An 18,846-nucleotide genomic window follows, 5' to 3' on the forward strand; every position below is an offset into this window, starting at 1 on the left:
AGACTTTAAAACAGATAAATTTGGGTTAAAGGAGGAAGGAGCCGCCTGGTAGGAGCTGGTGATGGAAATGCAGGTAGATTTAGGAGGAGAACTTGTTGTTCCCCAAGAAAAGTGTGAACTATTGTGAGTCCAGACGTTGTTTTGTGGTCTGAGAAGGAAAAGTGTGTATTTCATTGAGTTAACATTGAGTGGAGGAAGAAGGCTGGATGTGCAGACTGAAGGACAGAAGCTGAGCAGAGGGGATGGAGAACCAGAGATGGTCCAGGTGAGGTGGAGAACCAGAGATGGTCCAGGTGAGGTGGAGAACCAGAGATGGTCCAGGTGAGGTGGAGAGGCTTTGCTGAAGATCAGAGTCTGAGGAGGACGCTGCTGGATCTGGTCAGTGGAGATGGATGGAGGACAAATAGAGGCAGTGAGGGAGTCGTCCTTCCTTCGCTCTGCAGGCCCCGCCTTCTTTTCACTCCTCCAATGGCAGAGATCCAGGAAGAGGAAGTGTAGATCAGGTGGGGGCGTGGCCTGTTAGAGTCTCTTTCATCATCTCAGGTGAGTCTGTGGTGGAAGCTCGCGGCTGTGTCTCTGTCTTTGTTTGTTCTTGTTAGGTAGCATTAGCAATTAGCAGTTAGCAGTTGGTCCTTACATCCTAGATGAAGTCTGCTGGTGTAGTCTCTGTCTGTGGCAAAGTATTTTAGCAGTTAGCATTAGCAGGCTTGGTGAGCTAGCTTGTATTATTTTTTTGTCAGTGGTACGTTTGCTTTGGACATGGTGGTGGGCTAGCAGCTAGCATTAGCATTTAGAGGGGTTTGGAGAGTTTATAAGTATAGCTTCTTTGTCCCTTTTTAGCAGTTAGCTCTAGGTATTCAGCATCTCGCTCTAGCTAACTGGTAGCATCTGGTCCCTGCCTGGAGCATCTCCTAAACGGGCTGGGTCAGCTGAAGGTGGCGCTGTTGGTTAGATTGTGTAGCAGCAGTGTGAACCTGGAACAGCAGAGTTCATCGTAGCCTGAAGGTGGCGCTGTTGGTTAGATTGTGTAGCAGCAGTGTGAACCTGGAACAGCAGAGTTCATCGTAGCCTGAAGGTGGCGCTGTTGGTTGGATTGTGTAGCAGCAGTGTGAACCTGGAACAGCAGAGTTCATCGTAGCCTCCTGCACTGCAAAAATGCTCCTATCAAAAGAAGAGAAAAAAAAACTTTATTTCAAGGAACTTTGACCTTGAAATAAGTGAAAAATGGTTTGTAAGATTACTTGAAATAAGATCTGATATTTAAAATATTGAGATCTTAAAATTAGCTGGAAAACTTATTTTGAACGATATTTTTCCAGGATTGTGAAGTTTAGATGTTTTAACCCTCCTGTTGTCCTCATTTACAGGCACCAAAAATATTATTTCCTGGTCTGAAAAAAATCCAAAAATTCAGCAAAAAAATTCCCCAAATTTATAAAAATTTTCCAAACCTTCAGGAGGAAAATTCCAAAAAATTCCATAAAATTATCTCTTAAAAGTTTTATTTAAAAAATAAATGAAAGCAATCACCAAATCTGGCAAGAAATTAAAAAAATAAAAGTTGTAATATTTTTTTTTAGAAATGAATAAAAATCTTCCTAAAAATTCCTAAAAATATTTAAAATGATTCGATATATTTCAGTAAAACTTCTAATATTTTCTTTAAGAACATACAGAAAAAAAATCAACCAAAATCCAGTGAATTTTGTTGGATTTTGGTTGATTTTTTCCTGAATGTTCTTAAAGAAACATATTTTTTTACATCTCTTTTTCCATCAAAAAATGTTCAAAAATTTCACAAAAATGTTGAAAATGTGGAAGTTTTTACTGTCCCCCCCCCCCCCCCCACACACACACACACACACATTTTAAACTTTAAAACCTGCAGGACGACATGAGGGTTAAAACCAGATCATTTCCAGATTGTTTGACTTAACAGGATGTAAGTCCCTCCATCTGCTGAAACGTCTCTTGTTTAGTGAATTTCAGTCTTTCTTGCTGTGAGATGGCCTCTTTTTCCAGTGTGATATGAAGTCTTGGAATCTTGTAGCTGGAGCGCCGTCACTAGAGATGAAAACCAGAAGAGAGGACACAGCTTTGCTCTGACGTTCTGTAGGAACACTGACAAACGACACAAACAGACGTAAAATGACAGAAACATCAGGTTCTGCTCACGTTATGGGAAATGTTCCACGTCTAATCATTAGTGTTTAAAATATTATGTAGATTTAAAAAATGTTCCCACAATTAAAAAAGACATGAATGGAAAAAATAAAGCAGGTTTAGATTAGACTTGGTTTTATTAGAGGTTTATTTTGGTCGTCGGGGTGGACGAGAGAAAAACGTCATTTTAGGGGAACTCCACGTTTATTTTCAAACATTCTTTTCTCCTATTTTTTTCAGATTTGGTTTCAGGACAAGAACATTTAGACAACTACTGCATGCTTTAGTGTTTTCTACATGGAATATTTTAGTCCTGCAGTTCTGGAATGACCCTTACACTTTCACCTGGATGCAATGGAAAAACATGAATACATGTACATGGATGAAGCTGGTTTAACCTCACCAGAAGGAGAAGGAGAGGCTGTGGTGTGATTGGCCAACGGGTCATTGTTGGTGTCCCTGGGCAGCGTGGTGGAAACGTCACATTGTGTGCTGTCCACCATCATGCCAGTCTAGGGCCCTACAACACTCACCAGCTCCTCATTTTCCTCAATGAGAGATGCTCTGTTAGGGCAGCAGGATGAGCAGCCCATCTCTGCTGCTGTTTGGGACAATGTGAGTTTTCAGAGGCCTGCAGGTCAGAGAGTGGTTCAGTATGAATAAAGGTTTTATGTCTTTGTCTTCCACCGTACTCCCATTTCCTGAACCCCACTGAAGACTTCTTCTCCTCACGGCGGTGGACGGTACATGAACACCAACCTTACACCAGGGTAAACCTCCTGTAAGCCATGGAACTGGCCTGTGGAGGCATGTCAAGCCTGGATACGGCATGCCAGGGTTTTTTTTCCCCTGTTGCCTGGCCAGAGAAAATGTGTCCTGTGATGTAGATGAAGTCCTGTGGTCTGATAGCCTAGCCGCGCTAGACAACCCACGGCAATGAATTTAATTCTCTGCCAGGGTGGGTCTAGTTACCCTCCATAAGGCTCGAGGCTGGATGCTCCTAAAACTGGCCGGACCAATCACCATGAAGTGTAGAGTCAGAAGGCGGGCGTAACGAAGTGACGACAGAGGCGCGACGATTCTGACAGAAACAACCGGAAACAATAAACAGTTATCTTTGGACTCGGCTTTGGCCACAGCCCTTAAAGATTTGAAGCTAAAGTTCAACTTGAAAGATAAACAAAGGACGGCACTGAAGTGTTTCATTGAGAAGAAAGACGTATTTGGACTTATGCCGACGGGATATGGCAAATCCTTAATATACCAGTTGGCTCCGCTGGTTGGGAAGCTAATGGGACTTAGCCACAATCCGGTGCTCTAGGAACTCCGTCAGCCTATTCGTTGCACTGATTGGTTGTATACCTACCCAATTGCTGCAGAGTGATTTGATAGACAACCTTTTAGCCCGCCTCCCTCCCTGTCGAGCTTCCCTAGACCCTTGTGCCTTCAGAACATGGGTCTAGCTCGGCTAGGCTAGTGGTCTGACCCAGTACGGTGAAATGATGCTGTGGCAGAGTAATGCACTTCTTTTCTTTGTGCTTCATTTGTATGTTTTTGTGCTTTATTTTTACATACAAGTGCTACATGTAAATGCACAGGATTTCTGTTTTTTTGCTAATTCTTTTTTCTATGTACAAGTGTTACAAATGCCCAGGTATTTAGTTTTGCAGCATGCACTTAGCCTAAATAACCATTTATTTCTACCGCTTCATGTCCTGAGCGTTGTGTTTTCCTTTTTTCTATGCAGTGTTTAGTGACTAGTATTTAATTTAGATTGACTTGAGGCATGATTTGACAGCAAAGTTCAGTTTTGAGCACAGATTGAACTGTTTTGGGGTGAAAGTTTGGTTTGGCAAGAAGAGTCAGAGGTTTTGTGAATGTAGCTTGAAAATCAGGTTTTGTGTTCACAGTTTAGGGAAAAGGAGAGCAGCTTTCCAGGAATGTGTCTGAGCAATAGAGAAAAACTGTAAATACTGCCGCCATCGCCAGTTTTTAGTGATCCGGTTACCATTTTTAAACTGACACTGTCAAGTTGTGTTCACACTTTTAAACTGACATTTAATTGAACTGGCTTACAATGTTGAGCTGCAATCCCAAAAACTGAAAAAATTAAGTTCAAATGTCAAAACTCATGATGTTCATTGGAAGTAACTTATAAAAATAAGTTCTGATAACTAATTGAGCCTGTCATTTTTAACAGTGTATAAATAAAAATAACGTTAGACATAAATACAGCCTTATATTGTCCACAGTGTGCAGATGTTTACACCACATCTGCATCAGTTCTTTCAGCCTGGTCAGGACACAGGACCTCATCACTAGCTGTGTTTTCTCTGGATAGAAGGACCTAGAATGTCTGATCAGCCCTGAATGCATCAACAGAAACATCACTACATGCTAAGACCACTGATTGAAGAGATTTTACCAAAGTATGGCTGCTGCTCATAAACCTTCACCTCCATTAGAGAAGAATTCTTCTATAGGATTCAGAAAGAGAGAATATGGAGCAGAAAAACCACAAGAACATGAGGTTGATACTGAACCATTCCTGAATCAGTGGTCCTCTATAAAACTAACATTGTTCCAGGTGTTTTTGTGTGTATCATCAGAATCCAACTGAAAAACTCTCTGGAACAAACACACACCAAACAGAAAAAGTCAGTCATGAACACTTTCTGTCATTTTACCAGCACTTGTGAAGCAGAATGATGCATCAGATTTGTTTTACATCAGGGGTGTCAAACTCAGTTCCTGGAGGGCCACTATCCTGCATGTTCTAGATGTTTCCCTCTTCCAACACACCTGATTCAAATGATCAGCTTATCATCAAGCTCAGCAGAAGCCTGATAACGAGCCTGATCATTTGAATCAGCTGTGTTGGAAGAGGGAAACATCTAGAACATGCAGGATAGTGGCCCTACAGGAACGGATCTTGACATTCCTGTTTTACAGTGTCCTCAGAACATGTCTGACTGCTCGTATTGTTCCAGTACAGACATGTGACTGAAGAGACAAACAACATTTACACACCATGTAAAGTAAACCTGAAACTATTCACTTTATACTCCATCCATCTGCTGAACTCAACAACAGACTGCATTCTGAACAGCTGATTCTGTTTCCCAGCAGGTTTTATAGAGTGCAGTTCATTGATAAGTGTTTTCAGTTCTGACCTGTTGTGTCTTAAATGTGACAGCACTGTGTAACAGTGTCCCACTCTGCCTCCTGGTGTTCACTGTTTGAAAAATGTGTGTTATGAGAGAAAAGTGTGTTCAAATGAGCAAAAAATGTGTTCAGTGTTTTGCAACAAGAGTGCAAGAGTTTTGGAAGCTGTTCAAACCATGAATAGTGTGAAAAATGTGGACAGCAGAGTCCTGTTTTAGACAAATGTGTGCAGGAGTTTAGTGTCTGATCAAGTGAGAAAAACTGTAAAGTTGAAGCAGAAAGTTAACAGAGAAAGTTGAAAACCACCTTCTGATCCCTGAAACCTCTGAGTTTCCACACAAACAACTCCTGAACATGTCAGACTGGTTCCATAGTAGAACCTTCACTGTAAACACCACATAGCATGGTGTGTGATGTGGGCGTGAGCAGCAGGAAAACAGCCGTTGGACCACAAAATGATCAAAGGTGTTCACCACATACCAGACTTACAGATCAGGTCACACTTCAGTAGCACATTAATCATTGTTCTACCAAACTGTGAACGTATTAAATCAGAACATCCTTTAATTAAAACCAACCTTCTTCTGGTCTTACCTTTACTTCTAAATGAAGTCCTTGTTTGTAGACGTCTTCCTGACCTTCCTTCAGGTTTAAAGTCTCTCTGTCTCAGTGCAGATCACTGCCAGAGCAGAACATCGTCCTCGATCAGTCCTGTTCTGTTTGTTTTCAGTGCAGACAATGAGCTCTCCATAGACGCTGTAGGAGCTAAAACGGTGATCACTGGAGCTACTCCGTGGCCTCAGGGACACTTTGGACGAGATCCTTCTGGACCAAAGAGCTGAGAATCTGTCCATTTCCATTCATCCCTCAGTCCAACAACATCCACCTCTAGTTTCACAAAGGTTCTGACAGGCTCTGTACTTTGGTGACATTTCACTGAATTTTGTGAAGCGAGCAAAGTCAGCTCACCAGAAAGATCAAACTTGGCCTTCAGTGGACAGCTGACGTTTTCCAGAATGTTACTCATTTTCATCCACATCTGATCCACTGTCTGTCTCCATCCTCTGTCAGGTCCACAGCTGCATTTCTGCTCAAATAGAAACTCCAGTCTCATGTACTTCAGAGCTGCAACGGTGTCACGTTTACGTTCAAGACGATCTTCAGTCCATGACTTTGTTCTGCAGACCTCTAAACTCTGGTTTCATTAAATGTCCTCATGTGCTGATGCTGTTTACAGCCACTGATCGTTTCCTGCTGCCTCCATCTTTGTCCCAGCTGTCATAACATGAGAGAACGTGTCTGCAGCAGCCTACAGTTAGACGCTGCTCTGGACATCATCATCCAGACTTCAGTCTCTGAGCTGTTCTAAAAAACGTGCAACACTTTGGCGTGCACGTTGCTGAAACAGCACCAAGTTCAGCTTGTGAGCCTCACAGTGGCTAAACATGGCTTTGGCACTTTTTTTTTAACCCTTGAATTTATTTATAATTAAATAAAAACACATTTTTGTGTGTTTTTGGTCTCCAGCTGATGCTACGTGTACACACAGAGCAGATCCTTCAGACTGAAGCTGAGGAGATGCATCCATTCCCCCAGTGCTGCTTTGTGCACATTCAATACTTCTGATGGGGCCGTTGGAATGGCCTCAGAGCTTCATGACGTGCACGCTAAAGCTAACCCCTTGAAGCCTACTGTCAGTCTGAGCTCCAAGCTTTTCATCCCAGTCATCTTCTCCAACACTCCCAGGATGATCTCAGACATGTCAGGACCACATCTGTCCTCAGTCACTCATCAAAACCCAAAAACTTCTCCTTCACCTCACAGCCTGCAGCACTTTTAGCCACATCCCATAATATGAGAGAAGTCTCAGCTTGTTTTGTAACATCTGTCTACTTCTGCAGCAACAAATGGAGCAGCACTGATCTCCTTTTAGTGTTATTTCCAATGACATCAACGAATGCTTGGGTTAAATCTGTTTTCTATTTGACGAGCCACAAATACAGTGGATGTCTCCAGACCCAATGCATGCTGCTACCCTCGTATCCTTGTATTTGCCCTGTGCTGCTGCAATACCTCAGTTTCCCCTCTGAGGATCAAAAAAGGCTTGGCTTATCTTAGCTTAGCTTAGCTTAGCTTAGCTTAGCTTAGCTTATCTTCTGTGTGCTGTTCATTAAATCCAGTGGATGTTCATGGATGCTCTCTGGTCATGTATGGGTCATGGTTTGGACATGTGTTCTGTGGTTCTTCCAGTGTGGTTGTTTACCAGCAGCATCTCCTGTCTGCAGGTTACGTCTCCTTAAATGCTTTCTTCCATAAACTCACTGTAACCAGACTGTCTCTGATTTTGTAGAGTTCTTCATGTGTTCAACTAATAAAGTCTCTGACAGGTTTCTGCACTGCAGCTCCACAGATAATAGATTTTACTGAGCTGTTCTGTGGGAGGTGGAGTTCAGACTTGTTTGTTCATAAATCAGAAACAAACCACTGATTACAGCCACACCTGAGTTATCAGGAGACAGTGAAACGGTAAAATAACGTGTAGAATCCGGCTGTGTTGATGACCCTGTAGTCAATAATGTATTGGAGATCTGTTAACCCTTTAAGCTTCAGTCAATTCCAGCCATTTTTAGTACAAAAAATCGCTAATATTCTATTTGTAAATAAAAATATGATGAGAAATACAGGGAATATTGGACGCGCATCGCGAGGTGCATTTCCTTGAAAACGACCGATTCGTGGATTTTATACCGACTTCAAGACATGTTTTGGATAAAATAGTTTCCTGGCTTGTGTCATCTGATGTAAAAGGTTGGATTATGGCCGTTTTTTGTGGAATATTTTCTTCTGTGTGTAATAATGAACCTGGAAATGTGAGTCGCGCTGTGTGCGTTGAAGCCGTGTATAGAGAACGGATGGATGAATATTTGTTTTTGTCGGACAAATGTGTTTTTCTCACCCGCTGTGGTAATCACATCTGAAAGTGGTTTATACCGGCGGATTCATGAGAATCTAAGCTTTCCATCGGTGTATGGTGTTTGTATGATCGCATTTGCAGCTTCGGACATTTAGCAAATTGCTTATGCAGATCTCAAAGTGTACCAAGGGTGGGACACTGAAGCGCAACTGAAGCGGAACGGGTTAAAGACAAACACTGGTGAACACAAACATGAGTTCATTTTTTACAGTGTACTTTTATACATACAGTCTGAGTGTATCAGACCAGCAGCTCTGTTCAGTGATTTCACTGTTTTCTTTGACATTTCACATCATCTTCTCTTCAGTTTCTTTAAATCTACTACATATATAACTGGTAGTAAAATTAAAACAGTATGTAGAAGAACACATCAAGTATAGTGAGGGGGAGGTGATCCAGCTGCTGTAACATGACATCTGAGATGGAGACACTCCCATCTGCTCTTATTCAAATGTTCCAACGTTTCTGCATCACCTGATGAACCACACCTGTTTACCTGTTCTTTATCTCTGATCAGTCTTTTACTCCAGGTTGGATTCAGCTCTACAAGCAGAAATAAGAATGAAACATGAACACCGTCATGTTCAAAGGAAGTTACTGGACTTTGTGGTGTTTCATTCAATACTTTTCCTGTCTGCTCCCTTCATTCCTGCTCTAGTGATAAATCAGATCATTTCCTCTGGTTCAGCTGCTGGAACTGTCAGGAGGCTGATTTATAGAAGTCAGAAAGGAAAAGGGAGAAAATAGAGAGACTTCAGGAATCCTCACAAACAATTACTCCTAATTTTCATTAAAACCCAACATGTGTCTGAACCAGGTAAATGCTGTGGAGGTAAATCAGAACGTTGGCTGCTGCTGGGGCTGCTCAGTGGAGTAGTGGTTAGCACTTTGGCCTTGTAGCAAGAAGATCCCCGGTTCAAATCCCGGCCTGGGATCTTTCTGCATGGAGTTTGCATGTTCTCCCTGTGCATGCGTGGGTTTTCTCCGGGTACTCCGGCTTCCTCCCACAGTCCAAAAACATGCTGAGGTTAATTGGTTACTCTAAATTGTCCGTAGGTGTGAATGTGAGTGTGATTGTGTGTCTGTATATGTAGCCCTGCGACAGACTGGTGACCTGTCCAGGGTGTCCCCTGCCTTCACCAGAGTCAGCTGGGATAGACTCCAGCACCCCCCATGACCCTAATGAGGATAAAGCGGTGGATAGAGGATGGATGGATGGATGGATGGCTGCAGCTGCTCTCTGATGGTTACAGCAAGAAAAGCACAGAGAGACGACTAAAGAGCAACTGAATAACAAAAATACGTCAAAGTGTAAAGCGTGTCATTTCCTCTCCAGCAGGTGGCGCTATGACTGAGAGTGGATATCAGTACATGGATGTGATCAGAGCAGGACTGTGATTACACATAAAGTTTGATCCAGATTGAAGAATGCAGAGGATAGTTAGACAGTAGTTGATGTTTCATGGTGAAGCATCAATGTTCAGGGGGTCGCCATGGCTACGCCCTTTGACTGATGCAGATGAATTTGATAATTTATCATCATTAAGACCTGTTTTATATACTGGCCAAATTTGAGGTCTCTCGAAGTTGTCCCCTATGAATAGTTAACCACTGAAAATGACCAAATATCTCACAACTAATCCAAGATGTTGGACTTCCTGTTGGGTTTAGGTTTTGGGCACCATAGATTGTTTTGTTCACAATGATGTGCTATATAAAGCTACCAAATATCATGGATGGAGGTGAAACAGGCTGTGGGGGCTGTTTGTTTAAAATACTGCAGGGGGCGCTATAGTATATACAGTGATAGAGTTCCTGTATTGAAGAGTAGCGACATGACGGGTCCCAAAAAATTTGGTCACGTGATCTACGGGCGCCATTTTGTTTCCTATTCATGAACGCCGGGTTTTCCTGTTAACGTTGTTTACACCACAGAGAGTAATTCCAGGTCTTTTTTGGCTTCCTAAATACCTGAAAAATGACGGGCTGTTGTGCCTTTGGGTGCACAAATCGATCAGAGAAGGGATTCCACATGTTTAGATTTCCCAGTAATAGTGAAAGAAGGAAACTGGGAAAATAAAGTCCAGAGAGTGGGATGGAAACCGACTTCATCATGGTTTTTGTGTCAGGTTAGTCCTATGTACACACGTGGACAAAATTGTTGGTACCCCTCAGTTAAAGAAGGAAAAACCCACAATTCTCACTGAAATCACTTGAAACTCACAAAAGTAACAATAAATAAAAATTTATTGAAAATTAAATAATCAAAATCAGCCATTACTTTTGAATTGTTGATTAACATAATTATTTAAAAAAACAAACTAATGAAATAGGGCTGGACAAAAATGATGGTACCCATAACTTAATATTTTGTTGCACAACCTTTTGAGGCAATCACTGCAATTAAACGATTTCTGTATTTGTCAATGAGCGTTCTGCAGCTGTCAACAGGTATTTTGGCCCACTCCTCATGAGCAAACAGCTCCAGTTGTCTCAGGTTTGATGGGTGTCTTCTCCAAATGGCATGTTTCAGCTCCTTCCACATATGTTCAATGGGATTCAGATCTGGGCTCATAGAAGGCCACTTTAGAATAGTCCAACGCTTTTCTCTCAGCCATTCTTGGGTGTTTTTGGCTGTGTGTTTTGGATCGTTGTCCTGTTGGAAGACCCATGACCTGCGACTGAGACCAAGCTTTCTGACACTGGGCAGCACATTTCTCTCCAGAATGCCTTGATAGTCTTCAGATTTCATCGTACCTTGCACACTTTCAAGACACCCTGTGCCAGATGCAGCAAAGCAGCCCCAAAACATTACTGAGCCTCCTCCATGTTTCACCGTAGGGACAGTGTTCTTTTCTTCGTATGCTTGGTTTTTGAGTCTATGAACATAGAGTTGATGTGCCTTACCAAAAAGCTCCAGTTTGGTCTCATCTGTCCAAAGGACATTCTCCCAGAAGCTTTGTGGCTTGTCAACATGCATTTTTGCAAATTCCAGTCTGGCTTTTTTATGAGTTTTTTTCAGCAGTGGTGTCCTCCTTGGTCGTCTCCCATGAAGTCCACTTTGGCTCAAACAACGACGAATGGTGCGATCTGACACTGATGTACCTTGGCCTTGGAGTTCACCTTTAATTTCTTTGGAGGTTGCTCTGGGCTCTTTGGATACAATTCCAACGATCCGTCTCTTCAATTTGTCATCAATTTTCCTCTTGCGGCCACGTCCAGGGAGGTTGGCTACTGTCCCGTGGGTCTTGAACTTCTGAATAATATGAGCCACTGTTGTCACAGGAACTTCAAGCTGTTTAGAGATGGTCTTATAGCCTTTACCTTTAAGATGTTTGTCTATCGTTTTTTTCGGATGTCCTGGGACAATTCTCTCCTTCGCTTTCTGTTGTCCATGTTCAGTGTGGTACACACCTTTTCACCAAACAGCAGGGTGACTACTTGTCTCCCTTTAAATAGGCAGACTGACTGATTATGAGTTTGGAAACACCTGTGATGTCAATTAAATGACACACCTGAGTTAATCATGTCACTCTGGTCAAATAGTTTTCAATCTTTTATAGAGGTACCATCATTTTTGTCCAGGCCTGTTTCATTAGTTTGTTTTTTTAAATAATTATGTTAATCAACAATTCAAAAGTAATGGCTGATTTTGATTATTTAATTTTCAATAAATTTTTATTTATTGTTACTTTTGTTAGTTTCAAGTGATTTCAGTGAGAATTGTGGGTTTTTCCTTCTTTAACTGAGGGGTACCAACAATTTTGTCCACATGTGTATGTACTTTCATGTTATGAGATGAACATGAGAGAGATGAAAATAGATAAAAGAGAGAGGTGAAAAAATATATGAAGAGAGAGAGACAGAGAGAGAGAGGGGGGGATAGATGAAAAGAGGGAGATGGGAGATAAGATGAAGAGATAGAAACATGGAATAGCTTAAAGATGAGAAGAGAGAAGAAAAAAGCTGAGATGAGGAGAGATGAAGAGAAATGAAAAAAAGATAAATGTAAGATGAGACGATGGAGAGAACCTATATAAGATGAGATGATGAATAAGAAATGAGAATGATATGAACACTAGATGAGAGAGATGAAGAGAGATAGTTAAAGCGAGAGAAGGTAAAAAGAAAGAATAATGAAGGAGATGGGGGCACCAAAAGAATATAGCAGAATGCTGAAGCAAATTATTTCGCATTGCTCAAATAAGTCTACATAAGTGTCCCTTCCCCCTTTCCGTTTCTCCTGTCTTCATACACAAATCTGTCCTCTAAACTGTAAAAAAAAATCATTATTATTGATAAGTAATCATCCTTTTTTTTACTTTTGAAGGATGAATAGAAAGCTTAGAATGTAAAAATCCAAATAAAACACATAGCGCGCGCGAAGCGAGTACACACACAGTCACGGTGCATTAGTGCATGACACAATGAATGGAAACAAAATGGCTTCATATCCCCAGCTGTCGCGACTCTTCTATACAGGAAGTCTATACAGTGAACTTCCTTTATCTGGTGGTGATGTGTGTGGTCATTTTAGTGAGCTGTTGAGCATTCCTAACCTTCCAAAAAATACTTTATCACCTCAATGATGTGTTGTCATGGCAACAACGTTGTATGAAATGTCAAAATCTTCACACTGTGAAACTGTCAAGGGATGAAGACTGAGCTGACCAATTTCCAGACGAATATGACAAAGTTTGGGGCCAAATGTAAAGAATAAACTTGCTGTTAGCAACAGGTGGCGCTATGACTATGACTGAATGAGTGTGGATGTGTTCAGACTGGTTCTGGTGTCCAGCATGTGAATTTTGGGGCAGATGAGATATAAATACTTCAGTAGTCTTGGCGAAACATCGAAGTTTGCTGCATCACCACAGACACACCTTTTTATGATGAGTCACCACTTTCTCTGTGAATCATCTTCAGGCTTATGTCACCACATTTCAGAAATTCTCCACAGTTAATCCAAGATGGTGGACTTCCTGTTGGGTTTAGGACGTGGGAAGCTCAGACGTTTTTGTTCATTCTGAAATGCTGCATAAACCGACCAGACTTGGTAGCTGTAGGTGAAACAGGCTGCCCGTAGTCCATGGTTCAAATCTTGCAGGGGGCGCTATGGAGCCATTTTGCCACACGCAAAATTTCCAGAAAATATTAAATTGTTCACCAGTTCAAGTGTGTTCACTTCGGAATAAGAAAAATTCCTTGTTTTACAACAGAGTACTTCACACCATTCAGTGGTGGGACCCTAATAATAGAGTCTGTTGATTCAGTTCAATTCAGTTTTATTTATATAGCGCCAACTACAGTCACATTCTCTAAAGACACTTTCCAGAACCCAGATGAACGCCGAGCAGCCGTAAGGCCAAAGTGGCAACAAAAAAAACACCCTTTAACAGAAAGAAACCTTTAGCAGAACCCTTCTCTTTATGTGGGGAACATCTGCTGCTGGAAGGAGGTAGAAAGGAACAAGGAACATAGAACACACAGGTGGATCCATGTATGATCAGACAGATGATTCATACAAAGTAGAAGCTAACATGTAAACTGATCCATAGTTTACTGTTCTGGTGTACAGCTCTGGCATTAAATCTACTACATATATAACTGGTAGTAAAACTCAAACAGTGTGTAGAAGAACAGATCAAATAAAGTGAGTCTGTTGTTGATCCAGCTGCTGTAACATGACATCTGAGATGGAGACACTCCCATCTGCTCTTATTCAAATGTTCCAACATTTCTGCATCACCTGATGAACCAAACCTGTTTACCTGTTCTTTATCTCTGATCAGTCTCTTCCTACAGCTTGGATTCCTGCCTCCTCCCTCTAACACTTTATTTTACAACCTGATCCATCATCAGTGAACTTGTGCTGCTGTATTTTCTACCTGAAGTCTTCGGCTGCCTGTTGCAGGTCTGTGTCTCTCTACTGAACTCCTCAGTTATCTCCAACATCAGGTCAACCATTTAACCTTTAATTCTAACTCAGTTCTGATTCGTCTTCCTGTATAAACTCCATGTAAATGGATTTAATGTTGAGCAGTAATGACTGATTCTAACATCTTAATTATCTTTAGCTCTTCTATTATCCTTCAGTCAGTTTGACTCCATTCAGTGTTTATCATTCAACAAATAATAGTTTCTGTTATTTTTAACTTCATATTTCATGACGTTTCCTAGTTTGATGAGGAAAACTGATTGAGCATCAAATGATGATGTTTTTTCAATGAACACATTTTGCAGCATCAGTGTTCCTCTGGAAGCTGTTTTATCTGTAAAACTGTCTGTGTGAGCTAACATCCCATACCTGCAGGAACAGAGCTGATAGTTTAGAGTTGATCCATAGCAGAGGGTGGATGAACAACTATTACTATTTTTCTCATGGGGCGGGCATGAAGGAAACAACTTGATTTGTGAACTTCTTCCAAAATGAGGAATCCATTGTAGGCTTGGAGGTGATCACATTCAGGTCTTTCTAACTACACAGTCCTCTCCTCTGACATGATCATCTCAAGCACAATATTTTCAACTGATGGTGATAAGATGAGATGAGATGAGATGAGACGAAAAGAGATGAGATAAGATAAGATAAGATAATCCTTTATTACTCCCCACATCAGAGGAATTTTCCAGAGTTCCAGCAGCATCTTTCAGAGCAGCACTAACCACATGTACAGTAATGATAATACTTACAATAACAACATGTTCAATATATACAAGAATGAAAATGAATAAATACAGTATTACTACACTATATGAAGAGCTCGTATAGTAACTTTATGTCTTCAACATGTCAAACTGTGTATCTGGTTGGACACTCTTAGTGTCTATCTTGTTGTTGACGTCAGTACAGGGACCAGAATCTTCAGTTTTTGGTGTTAATGTGACATAAGGGAGGGGAAACAATATTCTCATGAGAACTTTCCTGCACCATGGCCATGAAGGTGTGTGTGACCTGCTGGACTCACACCTGCTGCAAGGACATCAGTAGTTCATGCAAAATAAGGGAGGAGAAACCATCTAACAGCCTGCAGGGCAGCCGTCTATTGAAATCCTTCCTCTTTGTGCTCTGTGTTTACTGCAGTCTGCTCCATCTCTCATCTGAAAAGGTTTACATGTTCAATGATGTTCTGAAACAGCTATTTGACAGTCAAAGTGTTACTGAGGAGAATGTTTGTGAGACAGAAGATTGTGTTGAGGAGGACAATGACTTTGAGGCTTTCTCATCTGATGAGAATGAGAGTGTTGACCCTCCTGTTGTCTCTCAGCCACCAGCAGACATCATCTCTTCCAACAATGAAAGATAAAATGGTTCCTTTTCCCACTTCAACAGCAGGTAGACTTAGTGTTACTAATATGATCAGAATGGTTCCAGGAACCTCCAGATATCAGCCATGGTGAAGACATCAAGACATCATTAGAGCTCTTTATAACACCTTTGATTGGAAACACTGTTATTGGGATGACAATTGTAGAGCAGAAGATTGTATGGGGACAGCTGACGTCCCTTTACTGTCAGACAAACATGTTCATGAGAGGAAAGGATCATCAACATCAGTCAGTATGGTTCATTCTGAGAGTCATGAATGTGGACCAGAAATTAGAAAAGACTTGGATGAGAGGTTTCCAAGATTCACCAACTCTAAAACTGAAAGTGTGACCAGATGGTGGCGCTACAGGAACGGTCATATCATCACCAAAGCCTACAGGATTCATAGTCTTATGGGCATTCATGTTGTCAGTAGATTTGAGAAGATTTCTATCAAAGAGGAGAACAGGAGGGTTAAACTTCTGTTCTTGGTTTTCTTTGGATGATTTTGTTCGTAACAAACTAATTCCAGCCACAACTGAGCTTTTATTAAAGGACAGTTAAATAACATGTAGAATCCTGCTGTTATTCTGGATTGATGAACCGATCAATAATAGATTATAGATTTATTGAACAGAAAGCTACTGTTTTTACAGTGAATATGTACTAAAAATATGAGTGATTTTATTCTTTTCTAAGCTCAGAGTCTTTAAATCTCTTTGTTTCCTCTGAAACTAAACTAAATGTCACATTTCCTTCATTTAATTGTTGCTGTTTGTCTTAAATTTCACATCTTCTTCTCAGTTTCTTTAAAGTTTAAACTCTTGTCTCCTCTCAGACTGAATGTCACATTTCCTTCATTTAGTCGTTGCTGCTGTTTGTCTTCATTAAACTAACCCTCCTGTTTTTCCACAGCAGACACTCCCATCTGCTCTTATTCAAATGTTCCAACCGTTCTGCACCACCTGATGAACCACACCTGTTTACCTGTTCTTTCTTTCCTGGTCAGTCTTTTATTCCAGGTTGGATTCAGCTCTACAAGCAGAAATAAGAATGAAACATGAACACCGTCAAGTTCAAAGGAAGTTACTGGACTTTGTGGTGTTTCATTCAATACTTTTCCTGTCTGCTCCCTTCATTCCTGCTTCTGTGATAAATCAGATCATTTCCTCTGGTTCAGCTGCTGGAACTGTCAGGAGGCTGATTTATAGAAGTCAGAAAGGAAAAGGGAGAAAATAGAGAGACTTCAGGAATCCTCACAAATAATTACCCCTAATTTTCATTAAAACCAAACCTGTGTCTGAACCAGGTCAATGCTGTGATGAGAAAAGACTAAACAGATGTTATCTGGATGCAACTCCAGCTCTGTCCACTAGAGGCTCTACATGGAACAACAACAGTTATTTTAGGGAATATAAGAGATGAATAATAGTCTGTTGTTGATCCAGCTGCTGTAACATGACATCTGAGATGGAGACACTCCCATCTGCTCTTATTCAAATGTTCCAACGTTTCTGCATCACCTGATGAACCAAACCTGTTTACCTGTTCTTTATCTCTGATCAGTCTCTTCCTACAGCTTGGATTCCTGCCTCCTCCCTCTAACACTTTATTTTACAACCTGATCCATCATCAGTGAACTTGTGCTGCTGTATTTTCTACCTGAAGTCTTCGGCTGCCTGTTGCAGGTCTGTGTCTCTCTACTGAACTCCTCAGTTATCTCCAACATCAGGTCAACCATTTAACCTTTAATTCTAACTCAGTTCTGATTCATCTTCCTGTATAAACTCCATGTAAATGGATTTAATGTTGAGCAGTAATGACTGATTCCATCATTTTAATTATCTTTAGCTCTTCTATTATCCTTCAGTCAGTTTGACTCCATTCAGTGTTTATCATTCAACAAATAATAGTTTCTGTTATGTTTAACTTCATATTTCATGACGTTTCCTAGTTTGATGAGGAAAACTGATTGAGCATCAAATGATGATGTTTTTTCAATGAACACATTTTGCAGCATCAGTGTTCCTCTGGAAGCTGTTTTATCTGTAAAACTGTCTGTGTGAGCTAACATCCCATACCTGCAGGAACAGAGCTGATAGTTTAGAGTTGATCCATAGCAGAGGGTGGATGAACAACTATTACTATTTTTCTCATGGGGCGGGCATGAAGGAAACAACTTGATTTGTGAACTTCTTCCAAAATGAGGAATCCATTGTAGGCTTGGAGGTGATCACATTCAGGTCTTTCTAACTACACAGTCCTCTCCTCTGACATGATCATCTCAAGCACAATATTTTCAACTGATGGTGATAAGATGAGATGAGATGAGATGAGACGAAAAGAGATGAGATAAGATAAGATAAGCCTTTATTACTCCCCACATCAGAGGAATTTTCCAGAGTTCCAGCAGCATCTTTCAGAGCAGCTCTAACCACATGTACAGTAATGATAATACTTACAATAACAACATGTTCAATATATACAAGAATGAAAATGAATAAATACAGTATTACTACACTATATGAAGAGCTCGTATAGTGACTTTATGTCTTCAACATGTCAAACTGTGTATCTGGTGGGACACTCTTAGCGTCTATCTTGTTGTTGACGTCAGTACAGGGACCAGAATCTTCAGTTTTTGGTGTTAATGTGACATAAGGGAGGGGAAACAATATTCTCATGAGAACTTTCCTGCACCATGGCCATGAAGGTGTGTGTGACCTGCTGGACTCACACCTGCTGCAAGGACATCAGTAGTTCATGCAAAATAAGGGAGGAGAAACCATGTAAAAGCCTGCAGGGCAGCCGTCTATTCAAATCCTTCCTCTTTGTGCTCTGTGTTTACTGCAGTCTGCTCCATCTCTCATCTGAAAAGGTTTACATGTTCAATGATGTTTTCAAATTGCTATTTGACAGTCAAAGTGTTATTGAGGAGAATGTTTGTGAGACAGAGGGTTGTGTTGAGGAGGACAATGACTTTGAGGCTTTCTCCACTAACCCTCCTGTTTTTCCACAGCAGACACTCCCATCTGCTCTTATTCAAATGTTCCAACATTTCTGCATCACCTGATGAACCAAACCTGTTTACCTGTTCTTTATCTCTGATCAGTCTCTTCCTACAGCTTGGATTCCTGCCTCCTCCCTCTAACACTTTATTTTACAACCTGATCCATCATCAGTGAACTTGTGCTGCTGTATTTTCTACCTGAAGTCTTCGGCTGCCTGTTGCAGG

Source organism: Acanthochromis polyacanthus, chromosome 13 (genome assembly GCF_021347895.1).
Source record: "Acanthochromis polyacanthus isolate Apoly-LR-REF ecotype Palm Island chromosome 13, KAUST_Apoly_ChrSc, whole genome shotgun sequence".
Taxonomy (NCBI): domain Eukaryota; kingdom Metazoa; phylum Chordata; class Actinopteri; family Pomacentridae; genus Acanthochromis; species Acanthochromis polyacanthus.